The 21,338-nt window shown below is 38.1% G+C and overlaps 1 long non-coding RNA gene across 3 annotated transcripts in view; it reads right to left on the bottom strand.

Moving 5' to 3' along the window:
* LOC122427466 overlaps positions 1–21,338 on the bottom strand; it is a 456,678-nt gene that overhangs the window by 28,780 nt on the left and 406,560 nt on the right. For all 3 annotated transcript variants that reach the window (XR_006265425.1, XR_006265426.1, XR_006265427.1), the window contains exons 2-3: positions 2,811–2,876; positions 2,317–2,384 (exon numbers count right to left, since the gene is read on the bottom strand). This is a non-coding gene — a long non-coding RNA (uncharacterized LOC122427466). The remainder of the gene's footprint in view (positions 1–2,316; positions 2,385–2,810; positions 2,877–21,338) is intronic.

Genomic DNA, 21,338 nt, shown 5'->3' on the forward strand with positions numbered 1-21,338 from the left:
GCCTGAGAACAAACACAGTGAGGTAGGAAGAAAACCAAAGGGTGCTATTGCAAGAAATTCAAAAGATGAGAATTTTGCAATTCAAGAAAGTAGACGATAGAGCTGAATGTTACTGAGAAGCACAGTAAGAAGGGTATAAAAAATATTCTTTGAATTTAGAGACAGGAATGTGATTACTGATCTTATCAGTAGCTATTTTGATATAGACATGCTTGATGCCAGATCAGTTTGAGAAGTAAAAGATAATAAAGGAATGCAGCTATCATATACATCTTTTTTGAGAAAATTGTATTAGGATGTTCTTCCTCTATATTTTGGTGAAATGACACAAAAACTCATACCCAGATCAGAAACATGAGTGTTAAGCTAGATTGATACTTCTAATTTACTATTCTACTCTAAGAACAAACTTTGCAGATTTCAAAGCAAACGTAAAGACTTTCATAGCAAGCAGCATCTTAGACTAGAAGGAATTTAAGCCATGGATCTGAATCCCAAATTTATCAGTGACTAACTCTAGACTCTGAATAAGCTACTAAGCATCTCTAAGCCCTTATTACCTCATTATAAAATACCATGAATAAAATCTTTTGCAGAGAGTTTTTTTACAAATTAGATTACTGTAAAGTGCTTATAAAATGATAGCCATTTTAAATACTAAGACTAGACATCCTTTATCTTTGTCTCCTTTTCTTTCCCCTATCAATACTTATGTTTGGGTTTTTATCAGCTTTTGCCCAAATACTTCACTTTTTTTCCTAACTAGCCTTTCTTCTCTTCCAGACTGTTGCCAAGATGAACTTTCTAAAAGGTGAGTATATTCATATTGCGGAATATGAACCTTGAAATGTTTCAATAGCTCCCCCCTAGCTTCCAAAATAAAGTTCAGATTTCTTAGACTGTCATTATGTTGTGATACCTGCCCCCAAATCCTAGCTCTGTTTACTGCCATTTCCTCACATGAACACTTCTAATCAAGCCCCCAGAACTTCTTGCCATTCTCAAACACATAGAGTATATTCTTCACATTATCACAGAGGGTGTCCCCACTGTTCAAAGAGCTCTTCTTTCTGTCCCCTCTTCAAAACTAAACTGAATCTTCACTGTAGTGATTTTCCTAAATCGGATTGGCATGGGTTTTCCCTATGCTCCAATAACATCTGTGTATTTTCTTCTCTTACATAGTGGGTTAAGGCATAGACATTGGCATAGATTGCCCTTGTTCAAATATTGGCTCTGATATTACTTGTATGCCTCGAAGCTAATTACTCTACTCTTTCTGTGACCCACTTTTCTAATCTATAAAATTAGGATCACTTTAAAAGAGTCACCTTTCTGATTTGTTATTAGAAATATGAGCTAATACATGTAAAGCATTTAACACTCAAATGTTAGATGTTAGTATGAAGGTGGCATGAGAGCTGTTAACACAGAGGTCGTGACAGCCTACTATTCTATGAGCGCCTTGGATCAAAGGTCTTCTATTGTTTGCTTTTATAATACCAACATGTCACAATTGTTCCAAAGACTACTGCTGCTCAAGTAATACTGAATAATGAAGTAGATACAATAAAAAATAAATTTCAGAACATTGCATCTGAGATCTGAAAGTGCCAATATGAAACAAGGATTAGTATGGACACAGAAAAATCTCTCCTAATAAATTAAGGAAAAGTATCGTTCTAGGGTGGCCATATGTTTATATCCCACAATTTACTGTTTGCTGAAGAAATGAACTATAGTAAATATTAGTAATAAACATTCCTTGAAGAGATACAAATTACACGTTATGGGAATTTGAATATGTCTTAATTGTAAATGTACTTTTTATTAACAGAGTAAATAATCATTTCTTAAAGCATCAGTTATTCCTATAAACTAGGTATATTTTAATAAAAAATACTAATTTCTATTTTTAAAAGATATTCTATTACAGTATTAAATTTTGTAGTGTGGTCTTATGAAATATTAAGGTGTTAATTAAGCATATTATGAATAGCCCAAAATACGGTATACATTGTGGTCAATAATATCAGTGTACTTACTGTTATAAGAATAAATAGAATAAAAAATACATTTGTTTGGTTTCCTAACTTATTTTATATAATCTGAATTCAGCCCAGCAGCTAAGAACATATTCTCTAATTTCCAGTTAATCAATTTCAACAATCTGCCACTCTTCACAACAAGGTCGGTTCTCAGAAATCAGAATTATTTTCCTTACAAATTACAAGAATAATTCATAAGTGACCGTCTTAGAAGATTTTTGCTTCCTCCAAATAAAACAAACTATTAAGTGACCATGAGCAAACTTACCTGTGTAAAGCATAGTAAATACTTCTCAGTTCCTCCTTTATAACTGTCTTTTGTCATTCTAGAAAATTCTGCAAAGGAACAACATGGTTCCAAAGTTTTTCATTTGAGAGAAGAGAATCATGATCCACACAGAACAGTAACACAAACATTTTTTTAAATGGTCAGTTATCAATATAGAATCTGAGGCCACTTAAAACCTTTTGAAGATCATTTTTCTCCAAATAATTTTTCTATTCTAATACTACCTATAACCTGGTTGACATGGACTCTTGCTTCAAAATCATAATCCACTGAGAAAAGAAAAGTCTTGACCTCCTTACCTTGTTCATGGCCAAGTCCTGGTATTTTCTTTACTCTTGAGTTCCTGAACCTTCTAATCAACTTCATTTTTTATCACTCACTTCACGTACTATTAGTTGTTCTATATCAGCTTTCATATCTAACAATAAACATTACTACCCTGGTAATGACCAAAATTCCCAAATATGACTCACCTTGCTCCTTGGAACTGTGCCTGCTGTGGTCACTTATCTAGCAAGCAGCCTTGGAGAACTTCAGCCCTGGGAATAAAGATCAGATAATTTTAAAAAACAGGGAATAGAGTTTTGAATATTCATATGTTTCTGGACAAAAATATATTAAATTAACTTTCTCCAAGTTTGAAATATGCTGATTTTAGCGTTAATACCAAAATGCAAGTTTAGATTTTAATATTCACCTTGGGTATCAAAATGCATATTTAAAAAAAATAACTTGCAGGAATTTGAAAAATTAAGAATTCTAAGGTATGATCTAAGGCTACATAAATATAAAAATAGATATTCCACCTATATATTCACCAAATACAGAACCTGAGCAAAGGAAATACTAAAACTGAAAAATTAGACACAAAAAGTATTTGAAAAAGTATTCAAATCAGTGTTTCAGCTCTGCTAAGCTGAGCCAGCTAGACCTAGCCTTTATGGGTATGTGGTTTCAAATTATACTCCATAATATTCACCAAGTGTTTTATATTTCTGAATAGGAAAAAATAACCATATAAGTCACTTTAAAATGTGTGTTCTTTACTAACCAGGAACAAAAGCTATTCTTGGTTAGAAGCATGGATAGTGGAAGCATGTATATTAATATAAATAATTCTGTTCTAAAATATAAAATTATTCATATTTTATCATAATAGGTATAATGTGAGAAAATTTATCCTGATTCCATTTTTCACAATGTTAATCTAAAACTATTATATTAGTAATAATAACATTAATTATTCACTTCTAATGCATATTTTTATCCCAAGAAAATTCTGCAGTATCTTATTACAATATTTTGAACTTTACTCAAGCACCCACTGAATTTTGAATACATAGTCTAAGTATGCCATGGACATATACAACTGTTTACAGTCAAAAATGATAAGAACTCACAGGAAACATGGTTTAGGGAGTGTGATATTTCAGTTATTTTTCAATTAATACTAATGGAGTAATACTAATCACTCAAACTAGTGATTTGAGTAAATCACATAATTATTAATATTAAGCATGTTCATTGTTTCCAACTCAAAATCACCTTATGATTTTAAAAGAATCATCAAAATCTTTTCCTGAATTAGTTAAATTTTGACATCAGCAGAAGTAAGACCACGGCAGCCAAAATGGATTGAGATTACCTGCTTATTTTTACAGGCAGAACCAGATTCCATTTCTGGGATAATGTGGTCTTTAAATTTAGATACTGGAATATATTTAAGAACCAAACTGGTTCAATAAAATATTATAGGCCAGGTGTACATTTTTATCTTCTGTCAAGGAGCTCTTTATCTATTTGTATGATGAAAACAGTGGTTAACACATTATAAGTAGAGACCTATCATTTTCCATTGTTCTTGAGCCTAATGCTTTAGGGTAACTTGTAGCCAAAGAGAGAAAGCCAGAGGATAAGCAAAGAAAGACCAAGGAGAGATATATGTTATATGTTACATATTAACATAATATATATGTTATAAATATAATCACAGTGACTGAAATTGAAAAGCAGTAAACACTCCAGCAGAGGAAACTCAAAATAACAACTCACCTCTAACTACAGCTATTTTCTTATAAAAAGTTTAGTTTGAACAATATGAAACATGCTCTGACTAAAATAAAGCAGGATGTGATGAACTTGATTCTCAGACCAACACAAGTTCTATTATCAACTCTGACTATATTTTGTCAGACAGATTATTAAATATGAAAGAGTTTCAGTCCCCTTCATCTGACCAATAAGAATAAAGTTGCCTGAAGATATAGGAGAAGATTAATATGAAGGTATTTAGCCTAAATCTGGCAGCAACTTGGTATTTTACGACTGTAACTTTTTACCATTAGTCAATCCTGGCTTAAATATGGGATCTTGGGCATATTTTCATTCATTACACCCTCTGTGTCAACTTCTTTTGTGGTAAATACAAACTAAATAGTAAAAAGTTCCCAAAATCAGATGTGTAAAACACAACTTTATTTTTAACTGCAATTATTGTTAATGAGATCCCCATTCTATGGATATCAAAAGTGTTTAACTCTACCAATTCATGGTAATTAAATTATTTCTGTTTTAATAGTCTCAGAATTTCACCTCTCACACACACCACCACCATCAGCATGCACACACAAACATACACAGGCGTGGTTCGCCTTAGTTTCTCCCAGAGTCATCACAGTCCTAGGGTGGAGTTATGTGTCATCCCAGCATTAGAAGAGAGGCATCTGGTCCTTATGCCAGTCCCTGGCTCCTCCGGTTCACATGGAAATGTAGTTCATGTTCCTCTGGCCCTCACTACTCTATTACCTTAAAGGACCCAGTTCATGTCTGCTTTCATTGTCAGAACCATGTTATCCATATCCTCTTTGTCCTAAACACAAGTCTTCTTCTGGTACCTTGATCCTGCTAAAAATTCTGAACATTTGCTGGGGACTGGTTGCTCAGAAATATTGGTTATCTTCCCACACTATTCTGGGAGTTCATGGTTTTGTGTAGTTGACCTCATACTGATTTAAAACTCCTTCAATCATGGCTAGTCTAATCCTGGGTGCCAACTGGGCATTGGGTTTTCCCATAAGACTTGCAGAATTCTACATTATACTGTGGGAAGCCAAGCAGCTAGTCTTTTCTTCTCATATCTGGGGGTTTGTCTAGTCTACTCTCTGGGGCTTGGTTGAAAAATAAAGGGATGGGCACTTCCCTGAGAACCATTGTTCCTAAGGTCTAGCTACATTCCTTTGTGATCTCTCTTCCCATAAGCTAATCAGTCTAAACCTCCCTTTCCTACTCTAAGATATCAGTTCTTGGCTCCAGTTCCAGCAGGCACTAGTTCTTCATAATTAAATGGAGCTTCCAAAAGTGAAAGAAAAAGGCACAAATTTCTTACAGTTAAAAGTCCAGTCTTTTTAAAACATCGTCTCCGCCACAGGTTTACAGACATTTAGGGAACCAAGAATTTGACTCCTTGATTGTTTGCCTTTTGTTTTATTCTTATCATCTCTGCTTTGAAGATACAGTTTATAGAAACCCTTCCTGCTCCCTCAGAGGCTGAGCCCATGAGAAAGTAATGGAAAAATATGGTTTCAACATCAAAACTTTGCTCAGGGCACTTGCCACTGCCAAAGATAGTTAGACTAGACTCCAGAGCCTAGTGTTGAATAGCCCACTCACATGTGGCTTTCTGCCTCGGTAGTACTTCACATGGTTCCTTCAAGTTCTTCCCTCCAGGTTTGTATATTCAAATCTGTGGCATCCTAAGCTCAGTTCAAAGTGCTGCCTCTTCCAGGAAGCATCTCTAGTCAACAGAAATAGTAAAGATGGTCTCTTCTTCACTAGAAATTCTTACAGAGTCATATCTGTACCACTGTCATGAAGTAGAAAACTTCTCATTTATATTGGAATATTTCTGTTATATATTTTATTAGTGATATTTTAAGTCCCCAAAATGTATTTCTTCTATCTGAGTCCTATATTTATCACTAGCTAGTGATTGTATCTGAATGAGATATTACATCAGTTTAATTTATAAACTGATCAAACCATTTAGCTTTCTCTAGGGTTTATTATTGGAGAAGGCAATGGCACCCCACTCCAATATTCTTGCCTGGAAAATCCCATGGATGGAGGAGTAGGCTCCATCCTAGGCTGGTAGGCTGCAGTCCATGGGGTCGCGAGGAGTTGGACACCACTGAGCGACTTCACTTTCACTTTTCACTTTCTTGCTTTGGAGAAGGAAATGGCAACCCACACCAGTGTTCTTGCCTGGAGAATCCCAGGGATGGGGGAGCCTGGTGGGCTGACATCTATGGGGTCGCACAGAGTCGGACACGACTGAAGTGACTTAGCAGCAGTAGCAGCAGCAGGGTTTATTAAAATATGTAACATGTATTCTAATATTAAAATACTTAATTACATGTTAGTTTCCTAGCACTGCTGTTGCAGAGTGCCACAGACTGGATGACTTAAAAGAACAGAAATTTATGCTCTCAAAAGATCTGGAGACAAGAGGCCAAAATCAAGGTGTTAGCAAGGCCATACGTCCTCTGAAACCTGTAAGGGAGAAATCCTTCCTTATCTGTTAGTTTCTATTGGTGGCTATTAATCCATAGTGTGGCTGGGCTTGCAACTGCATTACTTTAATCTCTACCTTTGTTGTCACATGGCTTCACCTATATCTGTTCCTGTCCTGATGTGGCTGGCTGTCCTCCTTCTTGTGTGTGTCTGTGTCTGAATTTCTCTCTTTGTATAAGGACACTGGTCATCTGAATCAGGGCCTACCCTAATGACCTGGGGGCTTCCCAGGTGGTGCTCGAGGTAAAAAACCTGTCTGCCAACTCAGGAGATTCGAGTTAGATTCCTGGATCAGGAAGATCCCCTGGAAGAGGGCATGGCCACCCACTTGAGTTTTCTTGCCTGGAGAATTTCATGGACAGAGAAGACTGGCAGACTACAGTCCATAGGGTCACACAGAGTTGTACATGGCTGAAGCAACTTAGCAGGCACGCACTAATGACCTGATCTTAATTCTATTACATCTACAAAGACCCTATTTTAAATAAGTTCACATTACATAGGAACTGTGGATTTGGACTTCAACATACCTTTATGGGAATTTAACCCATAATAATAGCTGGTAATGGTTGACAAATAGTAAAATACTTAAAACAGGACTTGTCTTTAGTTCACATGATTAAAGAATCCGCCTGCAATGTAGGAGACCTGGGAGGGAAGCCAAGAGATACCTGGAGTAACAGGCAAGTTTGGCCTTGGAGTCAAAATGAAGCAGGTCAAAGGCTAATGGAGTTTTGCAGCACTAAATATGCCAGCAAATTTGGAAAACTCAGCAGTGGCCACAGGTCTGGAAAAGGTCAGTTTTCATTCCAATCCCAAAGAAAGGCAATGCCAAAGAATGTTCAAACTACCACACAATTGCCCTCATTTCACACGCTAGCCAAGTAATGCTCAAAATTCTCCAAGCCAGGCTTCAACAAAATATAAACCAAGAACTTCCAGATGTTCAAGCTGGATTTATAAAAGGGAGAAGAACCAGAGGTCAAATTGCCAAAATCTGTTGAATCATAGAAAAAGCAAGAGAGTTCCAGGAAAAAATCTACTTCTGCTTCATTGACTTAGTAAAGCCTTTGACTGTGTGGATAAAACAAACTGGAAAATTCTTTAAAAAATGGGAATGCCAGACCACCTGACCTGTCTCCTGAAAAACCTGTATGCAGATCAAGAAGCAACAGTTAAAATGGGACATGGAACAACAGACTGGTTCAAAACGGGGAAATGAGTACATCAAGGCTATGTATTGTCACCCTGCTTATTAAACTTAGACTCAGAGTACATCATGCGAAATGTAGGGCTGGATGAAGCACAAGCTGGAATCAAGATTGCAAGGAGAAATATCAATAACCTCAGATACACAGATGACACAGCCCTTAAGGCAGAAAACAAAGAGGAATTTTAGAGAGTGAAGAGCCTCTTGATGAAGGTGAAAGAGGAAAATGAAAAAGCTGGCTTAAAGCTCAACATTAAAAAAGCAAAGATCATGACATCTGGTTCCATCACTTCACAGCAAATAGATGGGAAACAATGGAAACAGTGAGAAACTTTATTTTCTTGGGCTCCAAAATCACTGCAGATGGTGAGTGTAGCCATGAAATTAAAAGATGTTACTAATTGGAAGAAAAGTGATGGCCAACCTAGACAGCATATTATAAAGCAGAGATGTTACTTTGCCAACAATGGTGCATTTAATCAAATCTATGGCTTTTCTGCCAAGAGAATGCACTGGTCATAGCAAACACCCTCTTCTAACAACACAAGAGAAGACCCTACACATGGACATCACCAGATGGTCAACACCAAAATCAGATTGATTATATTCTTTGCAGCCAAAGATGGAGAAGCTCTATACAGTCAGCAAAAACAAGACCAGGAACTGACTGTGGCTCAGATCATGAACTCCTTATTGCCAAATTCAGATTTAAACTGAAGAAAGTAGGGAAAACCACTAGACCATTCAGGTATGACCTAAATCAAATCCCTTATGACTATACAGTGGAAGTGAGAAATAGATTTAAGGGACTAGATCTGATAGAGTACCTGATGGACTATGGATGGAGGTTTGTGAAATTGTACAGGAGACAGGGATCAAGACCATCCCCATGAAAAAGAAATGCAAAAAAGCAAAACAGCTGTCTGAGGAGGCCTTACAAATAGCTGTGAAAAGAAGAGTAGCAAAAAGCAAAGGAGAAAAGATATTTCCATTTGAATGCAGAGTTCCAAAGAATGGCAAGGAGAGATAAGAAAGCTTTCCTCAGTGATCAGTGCAAAGAAATAGAGGAAAAGAATAGAATGGGAAAGACTAGAGATCTCTTCAAGAAAATAGAGATAGCAAGGGAACATTTCATGCAAAGATGGGCTCAGTAAAGGACAGAAATGGTATGGACCTAACAGAAGCAGAAGATATTAAGAAGAGGTGGCAAGAATACACAGAAGGACTGTACAAGAAAGATCTTCATGACCCAGATAATCAGGATGGTGTGATCACTCACCTAGAGCCAGATATCCTGGAATATGAAGTCAAGTGGGCTTAGGAAGCATCACTATGAACAAAGCTAGTGGTAATGATGGAATCCCAGTAGAGCTATTTCAAATCCTAAAAGATGATGCTGTGAAAGTGCTGCATTTAATATGTCAGCAAATTTGGAAAACTCAGCAGTGGCCACAGGACTGGAAAAGGTCAGTTTTCATTCTAATCCCTAAGAAAGGCAATGCCAAAGAATGTTCAAACCACCACACAATTGCACTCATCTCATATTCTAGTAAAGTAATGCTCAAAATTCTTCAAGCCTGGCTTCAACAGTACATGAACCATGAACTTCCAGATGTTCAAGCTGGTTTTAGAAAAGGTAGAGGAACCAGAGATCAAATTGCCCTCATCTGCTGGATCATCGATGAAGCAAGAGAGTTCCAGAAAAACATCTATTTCTGCTTTATTGACTATGCCAAAGCCTTTGACTGTGTGGATCATAATAAATTGTGGAAAATTCTTAAAGAGATGGGAATAACAGACCACCTAACCTGCCTCTTGAGAAACCTATATGAAGGTCAGGAAGCAACAGTTAGAACTGGACATGGAAAAACAGACTGGTTGACTGGTTCCAAAATACATCAAGGCTATATATTGCCACCATGCTTATTTAACTTATATGCAGAGTACATCATTAGAAACACTGGACTGGATGAAGCACAAGCTGGAATCAAGATTGCTGTGAGAAATATCCATAACCTCAGATATGCAGATGACACCACTCTTATGGCAGAAAGTGAAGAGGAACTAAAAAGCCTATTGATGAAAGTGAAAGAGGAGAGTGAAAAAGTTGGCTTAAAGTTCAACATTCAGAAAACAAAGACCATAGCATGTGGTCCCATCACTTCATGGGAAATAGATGGAGAAACAGTGGAAACAGTGTCAGACTTTATTATTTTGGGCTCCAAATCACTGCAGATAGTGACTGCAGCCATGAAATAAAAAGGTGCTTACTCCCTTGAAGAAAAGTTATGACTAACCTAGACAGCATATTAAAAAGCAGAGACATTACTTTGCCAACAAAGGTCCATCTTGTCAAGGCTATGTGTTTTCCAGTAGTCATGTATGGATGTGAGAGTTTGACTATAAAGAAAGCTGAGCACCGAAGAATTGATACTTTTGAACTGTCGTGTTGGAGAAGACTCTTGGGAGTCCTTTGGACTGCAAGGAGATCCAACTAGTCCATCCTGAGGGAAATCAGTCCTGAATGTTCATTGGAAGGACTGATGTTGAAGCTGAAACTCCAATACTTTGGCCACCTGATGAGAAGAGCTGACTCATTTGAAAAGACCCTGATGCTGGGAAAGATTGAACGTCAGAGGAAAAGGCGATGACAGAGTATGAGATAGTTGGATTGCATCACTGACTCAATGGACATTAGTTTGAGTAAACTCCAGGAGCTGGTGATGGACAGGTAGGCCTGACATGCTGCAGTCCATGGGGTCACAAAGATTCGGACACAACTGAGTGACTGAACTGAACTGAACGGATGGTTTTTCCAGTAGTCACATATGGATGTAAGAGTTGGACTGTAAAAAAGGCTGAACACCAAAGAATTGATGCTTTTGAACTGTGGGGTGTTGGAGAAGACTCTTGAAGGTTCTTTGGACTGCAATGAGATCAAACCAGTCAATCCTGAAGAAATTCAACCCTGAATATTCATTGAAAGGACTGATGCTGAAGTTGATGCTCCAATACTTAGGCCACCTGTCACGAAGAGCTGACTCATTAGAAAAGACCCTGATTTGGGAAAGATTAAAGGCAGGAGAAGGGGACAACAGGAGATGAGATGGTTGGATGGCATCAGTGAGTCAATCAACATGAGTTTGAGCAAGCTCTGGGAGTTGGTGATGGACAGGGAAACCTGGCGTGCTGCAGTCCGTAAGGTTGCAAAGAGTCAGACATAACTGAGTGACTGAACAGCAACAACATACTTAAAATATATTTGAATAAAAAAGTTGTTCTTAACATGAGATGTTCTCATTAACAGTACCTACTTTATATGTACCAGCTCATCAGCAACATGTAGCAGCATGATCCTTGCATTAATCAAATAATCCATCTGAATTTAAACAAGTCTGCCTCTATATTACTGCCTAGTAGTTCTCTTTCTCTCTGAAACCATCCCTCATTTTTATTTTAAAGCTTTTGCTCTGAAGCTGACTGCTATTGTGACTTTCTTGTTAAAGGTCCAAATCAAATCCATTTAATCAGTAATGAAATTGGGCCCATTAATCTAGTTCATTACACATCACAGAGAAAAATCAAACTGAAAAGAAATAAAAAATGACACTGTACAATATATTCACTTTCCTCTCTTAACCCAAGCCCTTGGGTTAGCTGTTCAATTTCATTGCAAATGATTTAAGATAATTCATATTTATCAACCTCACACTGTGTCTAGATAGTTGTTGAAGCATCTCTATGGGATATGCCACTGTATTGATATAAAAATATTAAAAACCTAACTCTGAAAACTGAACAGCACTGCACCACATGAATTGTGTGTGTAATTATTAATAATTACATAAAAATTCAAGGCTGAGCCATTAATATTATAGATCAAATGATATCTGATTGGTGATTGCAACTAAAATTGCTTTCAACAAAAGAGTGAATGATTACATTTTATCACATTCCTACTGCAAAATACTAAACTCCCAGAATATCGTTTTTTTAATTGTATCACTTACATTTCATGTTATTTTAAAGTGCCATTCAAAATACTTTATAGCCATGGCGAGACATCCATAATGGCATTTTCAACATAATGCATGAGAAAGTAACACAGAGATAATGTTTGATGTAAATAATTTTGAAAGCATTTCCATCTGAAATATGTCTTTTAAAAAATCCCACAAAGCGTCTTGAATTTTCACATAAATGCTATATCTTAGTGAGAAAATATACTGGTAAAGAATGAAAAAAGAAGAATTACTCATAAATACATTTCATGACAACTATGAACTTTGTCATACTACAATACAAAATAAATGACTACATGTTTCTAAATACCTCATTTCAATTCACAAAGTATATATTGCTATTCAGCATTGTAAAATTTGAGACTTTTAATGAAAAACAACTGAAGTCTCTTGCTGTGTGAAGAAGAAACTTGCCTTGTCCTGCTTTCTCCATCTCCAGCCTCTTCACTGTCCTTTCTTGGGTGATCCATCACTTTTGGCACACTTGTCTCTGTACCTTGTCTGTATAAATTATCACTTTTTAACAAGCATGACTTTCAGGCATTTTCACCTTATAAAGTAAAAACTTCACCTAAAACCAACCAGAGTGTGTATGCTTTTTGTTTGTTGTTTGTTTCTTTTCCTAAGCAATACTCTGTTCTAACAATGGCTCAGATATTTATTAACATTTTATCATTAGATAGCTTATCCTGTTTGAGTCTAAGTTACTTCATGTGCAATATTAATCATTCATGCATTAGTGTAAAGATATTATAAATCAACAAAGTCAACAAAAGGCTAGCACATAGTATATAATGAACAAATGATAGTTTGTTTTCAGTTGCTTCTAATTCAAAACACACTTCAGAGAAAATTGCCTAATCATGTTGAATGGCTCTACTGAAGATGGATAACATCCATTCCCTTCTCACTCCAAGTTGATCCTGGGCAGCAGTCTCACTCATCCCTAGTTTGTGCCCATTTTCTTTCCCACAAAGACTCTTACATGTTTTGGCAGCTTCCATACATTTTCAACCCATCCTCAAGTGAAATGTTAACATCCTATTTCACTAACAAATCTAGACATGCACATTTTACCTTAAAATTCTATTTTTTACCCATCTTCATCCTCTTTCCTCAGTTACCTGATGAGTAACTGGCCCTCCTGGAATCCATCTCCTTAGAATACACTTCTAGTTACATCCCTACAGCATTCTGTCATCTCATTTAAAACTTTGCTCAGACATCATCTGTTCAATGAGGCCTAACTGGATCCTCCTATTTAAATGTTAACTCATTCATCTCCTTCATGGATCACAGCCTTGTGTGGAAAAGGGGGTTGTGCAACTCAATAAAGCTATGAGCTGTGCTGTGCAGAGTCACCCAAGATGTACAGGTCATGATGAAGAGTTCTGATGGAACCTGGTCCACGAGAGGAGGAAATGGCAACCCACTCCAGTATTCTTGCCTGGAGAATCCCATGGACATTAGGAAAAGGCAAAAAAACAAGACACTGGAAGATGAGCCCCCAGGTCGGTAGTTATCCAGTATGCTACTGGGGAAGAGCATAGGGCAATTACTAATAGCACCAGAAAGAATGAAGCAGTTTGCTCCAAGTAGAAATGATGTTTAATTGTGGACTTGTCTGGTGGTGAAACTAAAGCTCAATGCTATAAAGAACAATATTGCATAGGAATGTGGAATGTTAGGTCCATGAATCAAGGTAAATTGATGTGGTCAAGCAGAAGATGGCAAGAGTAAATATCAAAATCTTAGCAATCAATGAACTAAAATGAATGGAAATGAGCAATTTACTTCAGATGACTATTATATCTACAACTATGGGCAAGAATCACTTAGAAGAAATGGAGAATCCCTCATAGGCAAAAAAAAAAAGAGTCCAAAATGGCAACTTCAAAAATGACAGAATGATCTCGTTTGTTTCCAAAGCAAACCATTCAACATCACAGTAATCCAAATCTATGCCACTATCATTGATGCTAAAGAAGCTGAAGCTGACTAGTTCTATGAAGACATACAACACCTTCTAAAATTAACACCAAAAAAGCTGTATTTTTCACCATAGAGGACTAGGATGCAAAAGTAGGAAGTCAAGAGATACCCAGGAAAGCAGGCAAGTTTGACCTTGGAGTACAGAAGAAAGCAGGGCAAAGGTTAACAGAGCTTTGTCCAGAGAACATGCTGGTCATAGCAAACACCCTTTTCCAATAACTGAAGAGACAATTGTACACATGGACATCACCAGATAGTCAAACCAGAAACCAGATTGATTATGTTCTTTGCAGCCAAAGCTGGAGAAGTTCCATACAGTCAGCAAAAACAAGACCTGGAGATGACTGTGGTTCAGATCATGAGCTCCTTATTGAAAAATCCAGGCTTAAATTAAAGAAAGTAAGGAAATTTTATTTAGTTCAGATATGAACTAGGCCAAATTCCTTATGATTATATGATGGAGGTGACAAATAGATTCAAGGGATTAGATCTCAAAAAAAAAAAAAAAAACGTGCCTGAAGAACTATGGACTAAAGTCCATAACACTGTACAGGAGATGGTGACCAAAATCATCCCAAAGAAAAAATGCAAGAAGGCAAAGTGGTTATCTGAGGAGGCTTTACAAATCTCTGAGGAAACAAGGGAAGCAAAAGGCAAGGGAGAAAGGGAAAGATATCCAACTGAATGCAGAGTTCCAGAGAACAGCAAAGAGATATAAGAGGGACTTCTTAAATGAACAATGCAAAGAAATAGAAGAAAACAATAGAATGGAAAAAACTAGTGATCTCTTCAAGAAAATTTGAGTGATCAAGAGAGTATTTCATGCAAGGATGGACACCATAAAGGACAGAAATGGTTAGGACCTAACAGGAGCACAATAGATTAGAATAGGTGGCAAGAATACAAAGGAAGAATATAAGAAAGATCTTAATGATGAGAATAACCACGATGGTATGGATCCTCATCTAGAGCCAGACATACTGGAGTGTGAAGTCAAGTGAGCCTTAGGAAGCATTACCACAAACAAATCTAGTGGAAGTAATGGAACTGCAGCTGAGCTATTTCAAATCCTAAAAGATGATGCTGTTAAAGTGCTGCACTCGATATGTCAGCAAATTTGGAAAACTCAGTAGTGGCTACAGGAAAGGAAAAGGTCAGCTTCCATTCTAATACCAAATAGGGGCAAAGGCAAAGAATGTTCAAACTACTGCACAATTACATTCATTCAACACGCTATCAAGGTCATCCACAAAATCCTTCAAGCTAGGCTTCAGTAGAACATGAATCAAGAACTTCCAGATGTGCAAGCTGGGTTTCGAAGAGGCAGAGGAACCAGAGATCAAATTACCATTAATTGTTGGGTCATGGAGAAAGTGTGGGAGTTTCAGAAAAGTATCTACTTCTTGCTTCATTAACTATGCTAAAGCCTTTAACTGTGTGGATCACAACAAACTGCAGAAAATTCTTAAAGGGATAGGAATACCAGACAACCTTACCTGTCACCTAAGAAACCTGTATCTGGGTCAATAAACAATAGTTAGAACCAGACATGGTTCCAAATTGACAAAGGAGTACAACAAGCTGTTTACTGTCACCCTGCTTCTTTGACTTCTATGCAGAGTACATCATGTGAAATGCAGGGCTGGATGAATCCCAAGCTGGAATCAAGATTGCTGGGAGAAGTATCAACCATCTCAGATATGCAAATGATACTGTTCTAATGGAAGAAAATAAAGAGGAACTAAAGAGCCTCTTGATTAGGGTGAAAGAGGAGAGTGAAAAAACTGGCCTGAAACTCAACATTCAAAAAACTAAAATCATAGCATCTGGTCCCATCACTTCATGTCAAATAGAAGGGGAAATAGAGGAAGCAATGAAAGATTTAATTTTCTTGAGTTCCAAAATCACTGCAGACTGTGATTGCAGCCATGAAATTAAAAGACACTTGCTCCTTGGAAGGAAAGCTATGACAAACCTGGATAGCATATTAAAAAGCAGAGACACCACTTTACCAACAAAGGTCCGTCTAGTCAAAGCTAGTCATGTATGGATGTGAGAGTCTGACTGTAAAGAAAGCTTAGTTCTTGATGCTTTTAAACTGTCATATTGGAGAAGACTCTTGAGAAGTCTCTTGGACTGCAAGGAGATCAAGCCAGTCAATCCTAAAGGAAATCAGTCCTGAATATTCATTGGAAGGACTGATGCTGAAGCTCCAATATTTTGGCCACCTGATGCAAAGAGCCAACTCATCGGAAAGGGCCCTGAGAAAGATTGAAGGCAAAAGGAGAAGGGGGTATCAGAGGGTGAGATGGTTAGATAGTATCACCAACTCAATGGGCATGAATATGAGCAAACTCCGGGAGTTAGTAGAGGACAGAGGAGCCTGGAATGCTGCAGTCCATGTGGGCACAAAGGTTCAGACAGGACTCAACAACTGAATAACAACAACAAAGTCATTCATAGGCTCTTAGCACACTCTATTTTTGTTCCATGCCAGGTTTTAGCCGTAGACTAACTACACAGTTTGCTTATTCAGTTGGTCTATGATGTGTTCTTTAAGAAAAAATCAGCTCCTCCACATAACAGGCATTCTTTTATATTTTTTCAGTAAAGACACTGTGAACTATATATATATATATACATATATATATATATATATGCATTCCATATATATTCAGTGGATAAATGAATGAATGTCTTCCTCTAAATCTACCAAACAACCTTTTGTCTACTCCTTAGAAAATAAATCTTTAACCCTTTTATTTTATAAAAACTTAAAATAGAGAAAATATTTTTTTAAGTGTGTATTTGTCTTAAAAGTTTAATGAACTCAATTGAAGTCTTTAAAATCCAAAAGAACTAGAGAAAGGAGAGAGAAAGAGACATAGGTATATGTTTGTATGGGGAGGGAGGGAGGGAAATGGGGGAGGAAGGGAGAGAGGAGGAGGGATTGAGATTTTAGGCTTGGAAATTTAAAAGGCAAAATCTAAACATATAAAAAGAAAACCTATAAAACAAAGTGATTTAGAGATTTAAAAGTAAATAAGTGCAGTATTTTATGATGCTGTTTAAAACAAACAAACAGAGGATTCGGGACTTATAAAACAGAATCAAATTCAAGAAAGATGGAGGGCTAAGAGGCTGCAACATTCATCTCCCCTACAAAAACAAAAAAATAAAATTAAAAAATAAACAACTACAGCCTGATGAAAATAGTTCTAGGAAAACTCTGGACTACAAAGCAGCAGCAATAGTCATCCTGCAAAGCTCATAAACCAAGAATAGCCGCATAGAAAAGAACAGGAAGTTTTTATATGTGTTATTTTCCACTTGTCCAGAGCACCTTTGTGCCAAGAGGGGTCCACTCCAAGGGAGCTCACTTCATAGGGTAAAGAAGAGCAGAGAGCTGTGAGCACCAGCAAGCCTCACCACCATGGACATTTGCAGCCTTTGTGATCAAGAAATCCCACAGTCTTCTGCAATACTAGACCCAGCTGACAGCTGCCCAGAATCCCCACTGGTTTTTTCTCTTCCACTTCTGGGGGCTAGAGCTCTGTCTCTGTAGGTAGATCTGCCTACAGGCTCACTAGTCACTGCTTTGCTCTGTTCTCCAATAACAGGAGAGGCCTCAGTGCCTCATCCTCTACAAGACAACAGATGCTTCTCTATGCCCAGCTCCCAAGTCTCAAATTGTGACTCGGACTGGCCATTCCCAGACGGAAGATTTTCCTGCTCTGCATCCCTCCCTTGGGTCTTAAGTCAGGGTTCTGACCCACATCACAGGCTGCACCGCAGGAGCTCTTTGCAGACCCCAGGGTTCTCACTGATGTCTTTGACCTGCCATTACCAGAGTTGCACTGCTTCTCCTCTGTGCCATGTCCCCTGGTGCCAGAGTTGGGACTTGGACCCACCATGCTCTTACCTTGCCCACTGGGCCCAAAACACTGCTTGTCATCCTGTTATCCAAGAACCCATGCCACGTCTATGCCCTGCCCCTGGGACCTGAATCACTTCAGCGAGCCGCATAGACCAAGAATCCAATCCCGCAGCAGATCTGTCTACTGTGGCAGTAGTGGATCCATGCTCCAGGACCAAGGAACTCTTACAGTTTTGCCAGAACCTGATTTTAGGACCCTGGCTCTGCCGCTGCTCTCGAGCGCCAGTCTGCCAAATCTGCCGTTGAGAAGGACCAAGTCAGTTAGAATTTCTTCTCAAGGGCAAAAATGGAGAAGAGGAGGACACCAAGAGACTTAACCTCTGAGGACCACCACAACATGAGCCACTAATGCCAGCCACAGAAAGTCCGCAGTCTTGACCACAAAAGAGCCCATAGTCTTTGCTGACGTTGCCCTCAATAGACGGAGCTGCAGAAACTTCACCACTGTGCCTTCCCAGGAAGAGTATCACTTCACTCCTCCTAGCTGGCACCCTCACAGCCACCATCAGGTGCAAATCTTTCCACATCGAAGACAGTTTGAGAAGACTGAAGGAGAAGACTGCTCCCTCAAATGCACAGACATCAATGCACAGAAATACACGAAAAAGGAAAAACAAGACACTACCAAGAAAGACAATACTTTTCAGTAATTGAACACCAAAAGAATGGAGACCTATGTGTTATCTGAAAAAGAGTTCAAAATTATTATGTTGAGGAAGTCCAGTGAAATTCAATAGAACACAGACAACTCAATGAACTCAGAAAAACAATGCATGAACAAAATAAGAGGTTCAACAGAGAAATCACACACACACACACAAAAATTTGACTTCAAGAATACAATGCATAAAATTAAAAATACAACAGAGAGCTTCAATAGCAGGCTCAATCAGATAGAAGGAAAAATTGCAAAATTGAAGATAGCTCTCTAGACAGAGAAAATCTCTGATCAGATCTCTGGTTGGGGGGAAAATAATAATGAAAAGGAATGGTTTTCTCTTCAAAATATTGAGAGAAGAGGGTCCTGAAATCACCTTCTCCCATGGGCATGCCGAATTTACAGTTAACTATGGAATGACTACCTCTGAAAGAAATCCAAAGTTCCAAAGTAGCTCAGCCACTCAGGTGAATGAGGAAAAAACAAACAAACAAACAAACAAACAAAAAAAACCCAAAAAAAAAAAAAACACTGAAATGGGTAAGAGAGGCTAAGACACATAACTGGTAAGTAAATTATAACTGCCAGCTTCTCCCTAAGTGGGGAAGGATTTGGACCACTCTTCTGACTCCCCATCTTTTTTAAATCTTCTACATGATAGACAGGACCCCAAAACATCTAGATCTGAAGATCAGTGGAGCTTGCATCCATGAGATGATAATGGTATAGTGAACTAAGAAAAAGTTCTTAAAAAACTTCCAAGGATTCACCATGATTTTCCCCCCAGTGTTCAGTGAGAAGGAGAAGACTGAAATGGCCAGTCTTTCTTTTGAAAGAAGCCTAATTTCTTATCTTAAAAGCTGAAGCCTGAGGAGTAGGCTTCTAATTTAATCACAGTGAGGAGGAATTAAAGAGCTTCTTGATGAAGGTGAAAGAGGAGAGGGAAAAACCTGACTTAAAACTCAACATTCAAAAAATGAAGATCATGGCATCTGGTCCCATCACTTCATGGCATATAGATGGGGAAAAATTAGAAACAGTGTCAGATTTCATTTTCTTGGGCTCTAAAATCACTGCAGATGATGACTGTAGCCACAAAATTAAAAGACACTTGCTCCTTGGAAGGAAAGCTATGACAAACCTAGACAGCATATGAAAAATCAGAGACATCACTTTGCCAGCAAAGGTCCATTTGGTCAAAGCTATGGTTTTTTTCAGTAGTCATGTATAGATGTGAGAGTTGGACTATAAAGAAAGCTGAATTCCGAAGAACTGATGCTTCTGAACTGTGGTGTTGGAGAAGACTCCTCTTGAGAGTCCCTTGGACTTTAAGGAGATCAAACCTGTCAATCTTAAAGGAAATCACCTCTGAATATTGCTTGGAGGGACTTGTGCTGAAACTGAAGCTCCAATACTTTGCCAACCTGATGCAAAGAACTGACTCACTGGAAAAGACTGTGATGCTAGGAAAAAACTGAAAGCAAGAGGAATAGGGGGCAACAGAGGATGAGATGGTCAGATGGCATCACTGATTCAATGGACATGAGTTTGAGCAAACTCAAGGAGACAGTGAAGGACAGGGAAGCCTGGCATGCTGCAGTCCATGGGGTCACAAAAAGTTGGACATGACTTAGTGACTGAACAATAACAAAGGGCTGATTACAATACTCTCCAGAGGCAGGAGAAGCTAGTAGCTACCAACTTCATACTTTTTCTCTGTCATACTCCATGTAGCCAGAGAGAAGTTTGTGTACATGTCTGATGCCTTAGCTTTTATGGTTGTTGCCCAGAGTATGCATCCCTTCATCACCTAATTCTGGCGACCAGTGGGGGTACATTTTTGAGTCCCACATGCCAAGACCTCTTGTAAAAGAAACCTGTTTTGCTGACTTTAAAAGTTATAGACTCAGGTCAGACTTCTAATTTATCACACATCTAAGAGCTGATTAAAATCCTCCCTAGAGAACAAGAAGGCCAGCAGATGTCATTTCTGTGCTATCCCTCTGCCCTACACCAGATTGCAGGTGTCTCTTTGAAAGGGGTTTGTGCACATGTCTGGCACCTCAGCTTTTCTGGCGGCCATCCAAATTACACAGACTTTGATTGTCTGGCTCTGGTGGCCAACAGGACTTGTATTCATGGGTTCAATGGGGTAGTAGCAAACAAAAAAACACTTCTTAACTGGCTTTTCCCTCAGGCTCCATGTAGCTGGAGCAGGTGGAAAAGCTAATCTCCTAAAACAGAGATGTCCTCAGTCTTCTGAAAAGGCTATTTGCATACTACAAAATCTGCTCCCTGAGGGTCTGAGTTTCAATAAGCCTGCATCTAAGTATTGATGGAGATGTTGTTCCATGGGTGATTGACCAGTCTTGGAACACAGTCAACCATAAGAATCATTGAGAGAAAAGAAGTCTGCTTGAACAATTCAAGGTTTCAGAGACAACCAAGAATGAGGGCAGAATTCAATGATAAGACTTATTTCCTACACAGGGGCACTCATTCAAGAGTGAGAGAGAACTATTTTATCTAATTCACAGAAAATCAACAAAAATGAAGAAACAATGGGGTATATTCCAAATAAAAGAATAATATAAATGTTATAAATATATATCT

This window comes from Cervus canadensis, chromosome 25, assembly GCF_019320065.1.
Source record: "Cervus canadensis isolate Bull #8, Minnesota chromosome 25, ASM1932006v1, whole genome shotgun sequence".
Classification (NCBI taxonomy): Eukaryota; Metazoa; Chordata; class Mammalia; order Artiodactyla; family Cervidae; genus Cervus; species Cervus canadensis.